The following is a 15,000-nucleotide window of genomic DNA, read 5'->3' as shown; positions in this document are numbered from 1 at the left end:
TTTGTAGAATTATTTAAAATAATAATAATAGGAAAATTATAAAAAAACATACATTTGCTGCATTATTTAAAATAATAAAAATATAACAATAAATAAAAATATATACTTTGTAGCAATATTTAAAATAAAAAAAATCTACAACTATTTAAAAAAAATCGACTTTGCAGCATTGTTTTAAATAATAAAAATATAATATCTAAATATATTTTACTTTTTTTTTGTAAATATATTATTATTTTTAAAGTTTATTATTATTTTTATACTATTATTTTAATTTGAAATAATGCTAGAAAGTATTATTTTATTATTATAATTGTATTATTTGAAATAATGCTTGTATTTCTAATATTATATTTAAAGTTTATTATTATTATTAATTATTATTATTATTATTATTATTATTATTATTATTATTATATGATTTTTATTAAAAATAATGCTATAAAGTATAGTATAGCATTATGGCAAATAAAAATAGTATAATAATAATATTAATAAAAATAAACTTTAAATATAATATTAGAAATACAATTATTACATATTGGGCCAAATCCACAGAAAAGCTGCCTAACTTAACTTTTCAGAGTTAAGTTACACGGCCGCAATTCTCAGAATTTAGGTAGCGATCCTCAAAGCACTTACCCGGAAAATTGCGGCAGTGCAACTTAACTCCGTGCATCCTAAGGTGTTCCTAATTAAAATGGGCGATTCCCATTTAAATTAGGTGCGCTCCCGCGCCGGACGTACTGCGCATGCGTGTGACGTCATTTTTCCCGACGGGCAGCGCGCGAACGTAATTTACGCCGGGCTTTGTGGATTGCGACGGGACAATAAAGTTGCGACGGGTTTAAAAAAAGTTACGCGCCGAAAAAAAAAAATCAAAATTTAAAAAAAAACACGGCGATCGAAAAAAAGGTCTGGTTTTACATGGTGTACTAACTTTCCACATTGTAAAACCAGCCCTAATTCTGCGCAAGCAAATCGTAACTTATGCAGAAAACACAAAGCTTAAAAGCTTTGTGGATCTGCTTAAGTACTCATTTGCATACGCAAAGCGGCATTTCGACTCGAAATGCCCCCAGCGGCGGATGCGGTACTGCATCCTAAGATCTGACAGTGTAAGTGTCTTACAGATGTCGGATCTTCTGCCTAACTTTGGAAAAATCCTTTTGAGGATCGTTTCCAAAGTTAGGCACAGAGATACGCAGGCTGAACAGCAGTTCCGCCTGCGTATCTCTTTTGTGGATTTGGCCCATTATTTTTATTTGAAGTAATGCTATAAAGTATAATTGTATTATTATATTTTTATTATTGTTATTTTAAATACTGCAAAAGCATATTTTATTATTTTTTTACAGTTTATTATTATACTATTTTTATTTGATATAATGCTATAAAGTATTATTAGATTTTTATTATTAATAATGCTGCAAAGTAGATTTTTTTTGTATTTTTTTTTGTATTTCTATTATTATATTTAAAGTTTATTTTTATTAATATTATTATTATTATTATTATTATTAGTCTATTATTTTTATTTGAAATAATGCTATAAAGTATATTATAGCATTATGGCAAATAAAAATAATAGTATAATAATAATATTAATAAAAATGAACTTTAAATATAATAATAGAAATACAAAAAAATGCAAAAAAAAATCTACTTTGCAGCATTATTAATAATAAAAATATAATAATACTTTATAGCATTATTTCAAATAAAAATAATAGTATAATAATAAAAAACTGTAAAAAATAATAAAATATGCTTTTGCAGTATTTAAAATAACAATGTTAAAAATATAATAATAAAATTCTACTTTATAGCATTACCTCAAATAAAAACAATAGTATAATAATATTAAACTTTAAAAATAATATGAGGAATACAAAATATAAAAATATACTTTGTAGCATTTAAAAAAAATAATACAAGTATATAAAAAAATAATAAGAATATACTTTGTAGCATTATTACAAATACAAAAATATAATAATAATAAAAATATATTTTGTAGCATTATTTAAAATAATAATAATAATTAATAATAAAATATATTTTGTAGCATTATTTAAAATAATAATAATAATTAATAATAAAATATACTTTGTAGCAATTTTTAAAATAAAAATATAATAATATTAATATACGTTTTTCGCAGTGTTGAGTACTGCACAGAGTGACTGCGTAGAGGGCTTATTATATAACCATTACTGAGCTATAAAGGACAATTTTCCCCTCCTCCATATCTAAGCGCAGACGGTTACAAAGGAGAATTTTGTGTTTCCTGTTTTTGGTAGACAGAGACGTTCTCAGGAAGAGAGAAGGCGGTGAATGTCCCGCCTGGCGGCACACAGGGGCCCCCGGACAGGTAACTACACCCTGATTGGTCAGCTCTGAATTGATTATTAAACTGCAAGTGATGGGAAATCTCACCTGTCACAGTGACCTGAGAATATCTCCGCCCCCTCTGGAGAGAATTCCTCTCACTTCCTGTTGTGTCCCCAAGACAGGAAGTGACAGGAAATCTCCCCGAGGGGACACTGAATGATCCGCTGGGGGTTCTAAACCTTCAGGACTCCATTAAAATGAAATAAAACGTTTTGTAATTTCACATGAGACGCTATGACTGACATTTCTGAATGTCTCATGGGGCCCTCAACCCCCCCCCCCCCCTCGCCCATCCCCCGGGGCCCCGAGTGTGGGAAGATTCTCCCAGCACATTAAAGGGATTCCGGATAATTTTAGCAGTGGCTCCCCCGCGCCCCACTTCCTCTGACTCATCCTGCGGTCCATTCCCCCCCCCTCCAAGTCCGGTCCACAATAACACCACAGAGAACTATTAACCCCATCAGTCCCTCGCCGGACCCCCGGACTGGTATAACGAAGGACCCCATGGATGGCCCCCCCCGGGTGTCCCCATCACATCATATATCACATTATACACATCTCCACCAATCGGATTCTTCTTTTTCATTAATAAATAATAAAATGAACTCTCCTTGGTTTGAAAACCAGTAAAAGGGTCCTTTGGGGACCTTTTTATAGAAATAGTAAAATCCGTGAGTCTGGTTGTGGAATTTCTGGCTCGGGGGAGGGGGGGGGGGCGTTTATGAGAGATATTTGGAGAGGGGTGGAGAAGATTCCATAATTCTGCACAGGGGATTGCTGGCCCACGGCGCAGTCATTGTGAACTAGAAAAGGGGTCCTTTGTATTCCCCTCATTCAGTTCTTCACTCCAGTTCCCTTAGAGAGGGGGAACCGAGGATCCTCCATGGAAGCCTTTCTTAAGGGGGGGGGGGGGGGTGGAAATTTCACACAAGTCTGGATCTGGGAGCAATGACTCCAGGGTGCGGTAACTGTGAACATGTAAAGGGGTCCTTTAGATACTTTCTCCAGTTTATTACAGTTGCCCCGAGACAGGGAAGAACTTTCTTCACCAGAATCACCCATTGAGAGACATTTATAGAAAAATGGAGTTGGCCTTACTGGCCAGCACGCTGGAAAATCCACTATTATAGCCCCCGGCAGGGCCGCCATCAGGGGGGTACAGGCAGTACACCTGTAAGGGGCCCGGAGGTCCCCAGGGCCCCGGATGGCAACCCCCATTTTTTTTATTTTTTTTTTTATAATTTTTTTTATTTACTTTTTATATATATTGTTTAATTACATTTTTTTTATTAAAGGGCCCAGAGGTCCCCAGGGGCCCGGTTGGCAACCCCCCTTTTTTTATAATTTTTTTTATATATTTTTTTATTTTTTTATTAAAGGGCCCGCATGGCAACCCCCTTTTTATATATATATATATATATATTGTTTTTTTTAAAGGGCCCAGGGGTCCCCAGGGCCCCGGATGGCAGCCCCCTTTTTTTTAAAAAAAAATATTTTTTATATATATATAATTTTTTAAAGGGCCCAGAGGTCCCCAGATGGCTATCCCCCTTTTTTTGTAAGGGTCCCATAGGTCCCCAGGGCAACCCCCCCCCCTTTTTTTTCTTGTTTGTCAGCACCCAAAGCCCCCCGACCTCAATTTGCGGCGACGCCAGCCCCCTGCTTCTCAATTCGCGGCAGCCCCCCCCCGCTTCTCAATTTGAGGCGGCAGCACCCCCTTCCCCCCGGTTCTCTGCTCCAGGGGGCCCATGCTTCCTGAAGCTGTGTAAGGGGCTCCATAATTCCCGATGGTGGCCCTGGCCCCCCGACCTGGTAACCGTTTCAGTGTCAAACGGAAATATTTAAATCCATTGCATAGCTTTAAAGGGGTTGCAAACCCCCTCGTAATTTTTGACCCTAAAGCATCCTATTCATTAGCTGCTTGCCGACCGCCGCCAGTAGATATACGTCGGCAGAGTGGCTCCTGTGCGCAAAGCAACGTACAAGTAGGTTGCTTTGAAATTACAATCACTTTAACCACTTAAGGACCGCCTCCTGCACATATACATCGGCAGAATGGCACGGCTGGGCACATGTACGTACAGGTACGTCCTGTGCTAGTACCCAGCCGTGGGTCGCGGTCGCGCACCCGCGACCCGGTCCGAAGCTCCGGGACCCGCGGACCCGATCACCGCTGGAGTCCCGCGATCGGTCCCCGGAGCTGAAGAACGGGGAGAGCCGTGTGTAAACACAGCTTCCCCGTTCTTCACTGTGGCGCCGTCATCGATCGTGTGTTCCCTTATATAGGGAATCACAATAGACGAGGTCACACCTACAGCCACACCCCCCTACAGTTAGAAACACACATGAGGTCACACATAACCACTTCAGCGCCCCCTTGTGGTTAACTCCCAAACTGCAATTGTCATTTTCACAATAAACAATGCATTTTATTTAAACGCATTTTGCGCTGTGAAAATGACAATGGTCCCAAAAATGTGTCAAAATCGTCCGAAGTGTCCGCCATAATGTCGCAGTCACGAAAAAAAATCACTGATCACTGCCATTAGTAGTAAAAAAAAAAATTTTTTATAAAAATGCAAAAAAACTATCCCCTATTTTGTAAACGCTATAAATTTTGCGCAAACCAATCGATAAACGCTTATTGCGATTTTTTTTACCAAAAATAGGTAGAAGAATACGTATCGGCCTAAACTGAGGAAAAAAAAAGTTTTTTATATATTTTTGGGGGATATTTATTTTAGAAAAAAGTAAAAAATATTGTATTTTTTTCAAAATTGACGCTCTTTTTTTGTTTATAGCGCAAAAAAAATTAAAACCGCAGAGGTGATCAAATACCACCAAAAGAAAGCTCTATTTGTGGGGGAAAAAGGACGCCAATTTTGTTTGGGAGCCACGTCGCACGACCGCGCAATTGTCAGTTAAAGCGACGCAGTGCCGAATCGCAAAACCTGGCCGGGTCCTTTTAGCTGCCTAAAGGTCCGGGTCTTAAGTGGTTAATGGGTTGTGTATAGCCCCTCCCACATTGGAAAGATCCTCCCACTTCCTGTTGAGTGTACAGGACAGGAAATGAAGGGAAATCTCCCAAAGAGACACAGAAGAAAGAACTCTGACTGGTTGTCACCAAATAAGAAAAACAAGATACATTGTAACCTAAAATGTGCCAATAAAGATACATTGTAGCGAGCTATGGAACGTCTGGTAGCACTTTGCTACAATGACTGTCCAAGGCTGCCACCTACTGGAGACTGTGGGAAGAACGCTCCATGGGAAATTGGAGCTGCTGAGAGCGCAGGAAGTGTGTGTGACACTGATAACACCCAGAGGACACATCGAAGGTACACTCTACACGCACATCGAACATACACTGTACACGCACATCGAAGGTACACTGTACACGCACATCGAAGGTACACTGTACACGCACATCGAAGGTACACTGTACACGCACGTCGAAGGTACACTGTACACGCACGTCGAAGGTACACTGTACACGCACACCGAAGGTACACTGTACACGCACATCGAAGGTACACTGTACACGCACATCGAAGGTACACTGTATACTCACATCGAAGGTACACTGTATACACACATCGAAGGTACACTGTACACACACATCGAAGGTACACTGTATACTCACATCGAAGGTACACTGTACACGCACATCGAAGGAACACTGTACACGCACATCGAAGGTACACTACATACTCACATCGAAGGTACACTGTACACGCACATCGAAGGTACACTGTACACAACATCGAAGGTACACTGTACACTCACATCGAAGGTACACTGTACACGCACATCGAAGGTACACTGTATACTCACATCGAAGGTACACTGTACACGCACATCGAAGGTACACTGTACACGCACACCGAAGGTACACTGTACACGCACATCGAAGGTACACTGTACACGCACACCGAAGGTACACTGTACACGCACACCGAAGGTACACTGTACACGCACATCGAAGGTACACTGTACACGCACATCGAAGGTACACTGTACATGCACATCGAAGGTACACTGTACACAACACCGAAGGTACACTGTACACACGCACATCGAAGGTACACTGTACACAACATCGAAGGTACACTGTACACTCACATCGAAGGAACACTGTACACGCACATCGAAGGTACACTGTACACGCACATCGAAGGTACACAGTACCAGTGTCATCTTAGGAGCATTATAGGCCCCCGGGCAATACAGTGCACAGGGGCCCTGTCTACACAATCACGCACGAGAATTTACTGACAAAAATCATAAAATTTACTGGCAGAACCACATTTTTTACTGCCACTGCAAAAAAAAAGTACCTAAAATTACAGTTTTCAGTGCCGAACAATGCAAATGTCAGTATTTAAACTATAAACATATAGCTAGTGCTATTAGCAATGTGTTTAAGTTAAACAAAAGTAAAAAAAATAAAAATGTCACGTTACTATAACCCAGCCAGCACAGAGTTTCCTCTTACAGTGAAAGGGAACTCTTATGTAAAGGGGAACGCTGCAGATCATGATCTAAGGGGGGAACTCTGATGTGGAGGGGGACTCTGGTGACCAGAGACAACCTTATATCAGAGTCCACTGCTTTCTCTTTCCCACTTACATCAGGGTCCGCAGACTGTATTGCATTGTAAGGGGGAATCCTGCAGACTCTGATGTAAAGGGGAACTCTGATGTGGGGGGCACACTGGTGACCAGAGACCACCTTCCTTAGAGTAAATACACTAAGGTAAGGGGGGTCACTAATATAGGAGGGGGAACCTTTATATCAATGCCCCCTTACATTTTTGCATTCACTCCCCCCTTACGTCAGCAACCCCCCGCATTCGTGGAAGATCGGATCTTCTCTGTGATTTCCGCAAACTGGGCATGGGCAGTTCTAACCCGTCACTCTCCACAATATTTTACTGGGGTTGCTGGGCTGCCGGTGGGGCCCCCCAGGCAAGCGGGGCCCCCGGGCAACTGCCCAGCGTGCCCAATGGAAAAGATGGCCCTGCACAGTACACTCACATCGAAGGTACACTGTACACGCACATCGAAGGAACACTGTACACGCACATCGAAGGTACACTGTACACTCACATCGAAGGTACACTGTACACACACATCGAAGGAACACTGTACACTCACATCGAAGGTACACTGTACACGCACATCGAACATACACTGTACACGCACATCGAAGGTACACTGTACACGCACATCGAAGGTACACTGTATACTCACATCGAAGGTACACTGTACACGCACATCGAAGGTACACTGTACACGCACATCGAAGGTGCACTGTACACTCACATCGAACGTACACTGTACACGCACATCGAAGGTGCACTGTACACTCACACACGCACATCGAAGGTACACTGTACACGCACATCGAACGTACACTGTACACGCACATCGAACGTACACAGTACACGCACATCGAAGGTACACTGTACACGCACATCGAAGGTACACTGTACACGCACATCGAAGGTACACTGTACACTCACATCGAAGGTACACTGTACACTCACATCGAAGGTACACTGTACACGCACATCGAACGTACACAGTACACGCACATCGAAGGTACACTGTACACGCACATCGAAGGTACACTGTACACGCACATCGAAGGTACACTGTACACTCACATCGAAGGTACACTCTACACGCACATCGAACATACACTGTACACGCACATCGAAGGTACACTGTACACACACATCGAAGGTACACTGTACACTCACATCGAAGGTACACTGTACACTCACATCGAAGGTACACTGTACACGCACATCGAAGGTACACTGTACACGCACATCGAAGGTACACTGTACACGCACATCGAAGGAACACTGTACACTCACATCGAAGGTACACTGTACACGCACATCGAACATACACTGTACACGCACATCGAACATACACTGTACACGCACATCGAAGGTACACTGTACACGCACATCGAAGGTACACTGTACACGCACATCGAAGGTACACTGTACACGCACTGAACACATGCTGAACATTCAAAATTCAGAATGAATGGCGCTGAAATGCAGCACGGCGTGTCCGGCACATTACTGAGCTGCGGCACATATCACTGATACACGGACGTGTGACCTCTGCAATGACAGAGAGAAGACTTCGCCTCGGGGACTATCCAGTGGAACCTCGGATTACGAACATAATCCGTTCCAAGAGAATGCTTGTAATCCAAAGCACTCACATATCAAAGCGAGTTTCCCCATAGAAGTCAATGGAAACGAAGATTATTCATTCCGCATTGACTTTTATTGCATGCAATACCGGCAGTGACCAGAGGTGGCGCCAGAGAGACTCGAAAATACTCAGGGCCAGCTCAGCTGAACTCGGAAAGGCTCGGAAACAGAGTATTTTCAAGTATTTCTAAACAGCTCCGAACCGTTCTGAGTGTCACCAGCGCCCCCCCCCCCCCGGCACCTCTGGCCAAATGCGGTACTGCACACCCCATTAGCTTGAATCCTGCTTGTTTTTCGAGACAACACTTGCAAGCCGAGACAGGATTTTTTTTTTCTTTAAAGTCACTCATCTTTCAAAACGCTCGTTAACCGAGGTTCCACGGTATATAGAAGGAGAGCGAGGGATATAAACGATACAAATATATACACACACAGACACACTGGAACCTTGGTTAACCACTTGCCGACCGCCGCATGTATATGTACGTCCACAGAATGGCACGTACAGGCAAATGGGCGTACATGTACGTCCCCGCCTTTCCGCGGGTCGGGGGTCCGAGCGGGACCCCCCCCCCCCCCGCTACATGCGGCGGTCGGAAACCCGCGGGGAGCGATCCGGGACGAGGGCGCGGCTATTCGTTTCTAGCCCCCCTCTCGCGATCGCTCCCCGGAGCTGAAGAACGGGGAGAGCCGTATGTAAACACGGCTTCCCCGTGCTTCACTGTGCCGGCTGCATCGATCGTGTCATGCCCTTTATAGGGGAGACACGATCGATGACGTCAGACCTACAGCCACACCCCCCTACAGTTGTAAACACACACTAGGTGAACCCTAACTCCTACAGCGCCACCTGTGGTTACCTCCCAAACTGCAACTGTCATTTTCACAATAAACAATGCAATTTAAATGCATTTTTTGCTGTGAAAATGACAATGGTCCCAAAAATGTGTCAAAATTGGCCGATGTGTTCGCCATAATGTCGCAGTCACGAAAAAAATCGCTGATCGCCGCCATTAGTAGTAAAAAAATAAATAATAAAACTATCCCCTATTTTGTAAACGCTATAAATTTTGCGCAAAGCAATCGATAAACGCTTATTGCGATTTATTTTACCGAAAATAGGTAGAAGAATACGTATCGGCCTAAACTGAGGGGAAAAATGTTTTTTTATATATTTTTGGGGATATTTATTATAGCAAAAAGTAAAAAATATTGAATTTTTTTCAAAATTGTCGCTCTATTTTTGTTTATAGCGCAAAAAATAAAAACCGCAGAGGTGATCAAATACCACCAAAAGAAAGCTCTATTTGTGGGAAAAAAAGGACGTCAATTTTGTTTGTGAGCCACATCGCACGACCGCGCAATTGTCTGTTAAAGCGACGCAGTGCTGAATTGTAAAAACGCCTTTGGGCATTTAGCAGCATATTGGTCCGGGGCTTAAGTAATTAATGAGTAACGCAGTTAAAGAGCGTTTTGAAAGAGGAGTAACTTTAAAAAAAAATTATAAATCTTGATGCGGTTTGTGAGTGTTGCCTCGCAAAACTAGCAGGATTCAAGCCATTGATCCTACGGGGTAAAAATGACCGCACCAGCCAAGCAGATACTGGCTGGAAAAAGCGCCCAGAGGCGATTCAGTTCGCATGCGTTGCGCTATACAAGTCATTCATTCATTCATTCATTCAAGCCAACGCGGTGTGCAGTACTGCACTTGGCCAGAGGTGCGGGGGGCGCCGGTGACACTCAGAAATACTAGGAAATACTTTGTTCCCGAGAGTTTCCAAGTTCAGCTGAGCTGTCCGAGTCTCTCTGGCGCCCCCCCCCAACCTCTGGCCACATGCGGTATTGCGTGCAATAGAAGTCAATGCGGAACAAATTATCTTCGTTTCCATTGACTTCTATGGGGAAACTCGCTTTAAAAAGCAAGTGCTTTGGATTACAAGCATTCTCCTGGAATGGATTATCCTCGTAATCCGAGGTTCCACTGTGTAATATATATATAAAAACGCACACACACACCACATATCTATAGAAATGTACCAGCTCAGGGTGGAAGAATCGGCCATACAAGGAGACTCCATCATCTCATTACTGACAATCTCTGGCGGGATCGCCGCTCCATTTCATTAGTGGCCTCCGGAGAGATGATTAGAAACAGAAGTCAGGAAAAGGCGAGGACGCAAAATTCTCACAATTTCCTCAAATCACACAGAGAGGAATGGGAGGGGGGGAGGGGGTGGAGTTGGGATCAGAGCAGGTGATGTCATCAGTGAAGAGGACCTGTCATGTCCTGTCTCAAGGGGAATTTATAATCACAGTGATGTCATTCCATTGGACATTTGGGGGTGTTTTTAAAAAATAAATAAAAAAATCCACATAGAAATTCGCCCAGTGAAAGTGCATTTATTCTGTGTGAAGCGGGGCAAAAACAATGGGCCAGATCCACAAAAGCATTTCGCCGGCGTATCTCTTGATACGCCAGCGTAATTTAAAATTTCCCGCGTCGTATCTTTGTTTTGTATCTTCAAAACAAGATACGACGGCATCTCGGGTCGATCCGACAGGCGTACGTCTTAGTAAGTCGTCGGATCTAAGATGCAATTTTTCGGCGGCCGCTATTTGGTGTTTCCGTCAAATTCCGCGACGTGTATGCAAATTAGCTAGTTACGGCGATCCACGAACGTACGTCCGGCGCATTTTTTTACGTTGTTTGCAATCGGCTTTTTCTGCCGTATAGTTAAAGCTACTGTTATGGGGCGTACTCAATGTTAAGTATGGCCGTCGTTCCCGCGTAGAAATTTGACATTTTTACGTCGTTCCCATAAGTCGTTTGCGAATAGGGATTTGCGTAGAATGACGTCACCGTCGGAAGCATTGGCTTGTTCCGGGTTAATTTCGAGCATGCGCACTGGGATACCCCCACGGACGGCGCATGCGCAGTTAAAAAAAAACATAGTTTACGTCGGGTCACAACGTATTTACATAAAACACGCCCCCATCACAGAGATTTGAATGCCGCGCCATTACGACGCCAAAGATATACTACGCCGCGGTAACTTACGGCCGCGGATTCTTTGTGCATTTGGAAAAAAAAAAGTAAGTTACAGCGGCATAGTGTATCTTAGATACGATACGCCCGACGCAAAATTACGCCGATGTACGTGGATCTGCCCCAATGTTATTAGTCTATTAGATTGTAAGCTCTTCTGAGCAGGGCCCTCTTAATCCTCTTGTATTGTATAGTAACTGTATTGTCTCCCTTTTATAATGTAAAGCGCTGCCTAAACTGTTGGCACTATATAAACCCTGTATAATAATAATAATAATAATTAGATTATTTCCTGTGCTGGTGGAATGTTATTCATCAACTTTAACTAGAAAATAGCCAATTTGGCCACTAGATGGCACCAAATATTGTAGAAATGTCTTAGCGCCATCTAGTGGCCAAATGTGTTTTATTATTAATTGTTTTTTTTTTTTTTCATTTTAAAACATCCAACCAACACAGCAAATAGCCTAATAACATTTGTTTTACAGATTTATATATTCTGATACAGACTACCCCCCCCCCCCTTTTGAAAATACTTCCCCCCTGTCCCTTGTAAAGAAAAAAATTATGTTAAAAATTATTTAAAAAATAAAATAAAAAGAGCCCATGTGAATCTCAGGAGTAATTAATAGCTAATTTGACCACCAAAAATATCTTAAAGCCCTTTCAGTGGGGGCACTGCAACGGTTAGCTGCTTGTTTAGGTCTGGGGGGGCCGCAAAAGCACTTTTACTTACCCGACCCTCCACTCCCTTCAGCAGCTGGAGCTCTCCTCTACTCCCCTACGCTCCAGACTGTTCCCTGGTTTGCTCATGTCCAATCGGGGGGCTATGGGCCCTGCATTGGTCTTGATGTCAGAGGACCTGCAACTGCCAGAGTGTGGGGGAGAAAAGGCTGCGGGGAGAAAGAGGCTGCGGGGAGAAAGAGGCTGCGGGGACCGGTCCAACAGCCAGAAAAGAGGGTTTTGGGTGAGTGACACTGCTTTCTCACAGCTATGCATAGTGATTGGCATGCCATGTGCTCAGGAGAGGAAGGTGTGCCAATCTACTCATAGAAGATAATGGTGTGTAAGTGTGGCTGCGGGGAGAAGAGGCTTCGGGGAGAAGCGGGTGCGTGGAGAAGAGGCTGCATGGAGGGGAGAAGAGGCTGCAGAGTGAAGAGACTGCAGGGAGGGGAGAAGAGGCTGCGGAGTGAAGAGGCTGCAGGGAGGGGAGAAGAGGCTGCGGAGTGAAGAGGCTGCAGGAAGGGGAGAAGATGCTGCGGAGTGAAGAGGCTGCAGGGAGGGGAGAAGAGGCTGTGACGTAAAGAGGCTGCAGGGAGGGGAGAAGAGGCTGTGACGTAAAGAGGCTGCAGGGAGGGGAGAAGAGGCTACGGTGAGGGGAGAAGAGGCTGCGGGGAAGGGAGAAGAGGCTGCGGGGAGAAGAGGCTGCGGGGAGAAGAGGCTGCAGGGAGGGGAGAAGAGGCTGTGAAGTGAAGAGGCTGCAGGGAGGGGAGAAGAGGCTGCGGTGAGGGGAGAAGAGGCTGCGGGGAGAAGAGGCTGCAGGGAGGGGAGAAGAGGCTGTGGAGTGAAGAGGCTGCAGGGAGGGGAGAAGAGGCTGCAGGGAGGGAAGAAGAGGCTGCGGGGAGGGAAGAAGAGGCTGCGGGGGAGAAGAGGCTGCGGGGAGAAGAGGCTACAGGGAGGGGAGAAGAGGCTGCGGAGTGAAGAGGCTGCATGGAGGGGAGAAGAGGCTGCGGAGTGAAGAGGCTGCGGGGAGGGGAGAAGAGGCTGCGGAGTGAAGAGGCTGCAGGGAGGGGAGAAGAGGCTGCGGAGTGAAGAGGCTGCAGGGAGGGGAGAAGAGGCTGTGAAGTGAAGAGGCTGCAGGGAGGGGAGAAGAGGCTGCGGAGTGAAGATGCTGCATGGAGGGGAGAAGAGGCTGCGGAGTGAAGAGGCTGCAGGGAGGGGAGAAGAGGCTTCGGAGTGAAGACGCTGCAGGGAGGGGAGAAGAGGCTTCGGAGTGAAGACGCTGCAGGGAGGGGAGAAGAGGCTGCGGAGTGAAGAGGCTGCATGGAGGGGAGAAGAGGCTTCGGAGGGAAGACGCTGCAGGGAGGGGAGAAGAGGCTGCGGGGAGGGGAGAAGAGGCTGCGGAGTGAAGAGGCTGCATGGAGGGGAGAAGAGGCTGCGGAGTGAAGAGGCTGCATGGAGGGGAGAAGAGGCTGCAGAGTGAAGAGGCTGCAGGGAGGGGAGAAGAGGCTGCGGGGACCGGTCTTACAGCCAGAAAAGAGGGTTTTGGGTGAGTAACACTGCTTTCTCACAGCTATGCATAGTGATTGGCATGCCATGTGCTCAGGAGAGGAAGATGTGCCAATCTACTCATAGAAGATAATGGTGTGTAAGTGTGGCTGCGGGGAGAAGAGGCTGCGGGGAGAAGTGGGTGCATGTAGAAGAGGCTGCAGGGAGGGGAGAAGAGGCTGCAGGGAGGGGAGAAGAGGCTGCGGAGTGAAGAGGCTGCAGGGAGGGGGAGAAGAGGCTGCGGAGTGAAGAGGCTGCATGGAGGGGAGAAGAGGCTGCATGGAGGGGAGAAGAGGCTGCGGAGTGAAGAGGCTGCAGGGAGGGGAGAAGAGGCTTCGGAGTGAAGAGGCTGCATGGAGGGGAGAAGAGGCTGCAGAGTGAAGAGGCTGCAGGGAGGGGAGAAGAGGCTTCGGAGTGAAGACGCTGCAGGGAGGGGAGAAGAGGCTGCGGGGAGGGGAGAAGAGGCTGCGGGGAGGGGAGAAGAGGCTGCAGAGTGAAGAGGCTGCAGGGAGGGGAGAAGAGGCTGCAGGGAGGGGAGAAGAGGCTGCGGAGTGAAGAGGCTGCATGGAGGGGAGAAGAGGCTGTGAAGTGAAGAGGCTGCAGGGAGGGGAGAAGAGGCTGCGGTGAGGGGAGAAGAGGCTGCGGGGAGAAGAGGCTGCGGGGAGAAGAGAAGAGGCTGCGGGGAGGGGAGAAGAGGCTGCGGGGACCGGTCTTACAGCCAGAAAAGAGGGTTTTGGGTGAGTAACACTGCTTTCTCACAGCTATGCATAGTGATTGGCATGCCATGTGCTCAGGAGAGGAAGGTGTGCCAATCTACTCATAGAAGATAATGGTGTGTAAGTGTGGCTGCGGGGAGAAGAGGCTGCGGGGAGAAGTGGGTGCATGTAGAAGAGGCTACAGGGAGGGGAGAAGAGGCTGCAGGGAGGGGAGAAGAGGCTACGGAGTGAAGAGGCTGCTGGGAGGGGAGAAGAGGCTGCGGAGTGAAGAGGCTGCATGGAGGGGAGAAGAGGCTGCGGAGTGAAGAGGCTGCAGGGAGGGGAGAAGAGGCTTCGGA

At 45.5% G+C, this 15,000-nt stretch overlaps 1 protein-coding gene across 1 annotated transcript in view; it reads right to left on the bottom strand.

The window, feature by feature from the left end:
* PLEC (plectin) overlaps positions 1-15,000 on the bottom strand; it is a 353,372-nt gene that overhangs the window by 332,455 nt on the left and 5,917 nt on the right. The gene's annotated exons all lie outside the window — the stretch shown is intronic.

This window comes from Rana temporaria, chromosome 5, assembly GCF_905171775.1.
Source record: "Rana temporaria chromosome 5, aRanTem1.1, whole genome shotgun sequence".
Lineage (NCBI taxonomy): Eukaryota > Metazoa > Chordata > Amphibia > Anura > Ranidae > Rana > Rana temporaria.
Note: the sequence above shows the minus strand (reverse complement) of the source record. Positions and strands in the feature narration are given on the sequence as shown.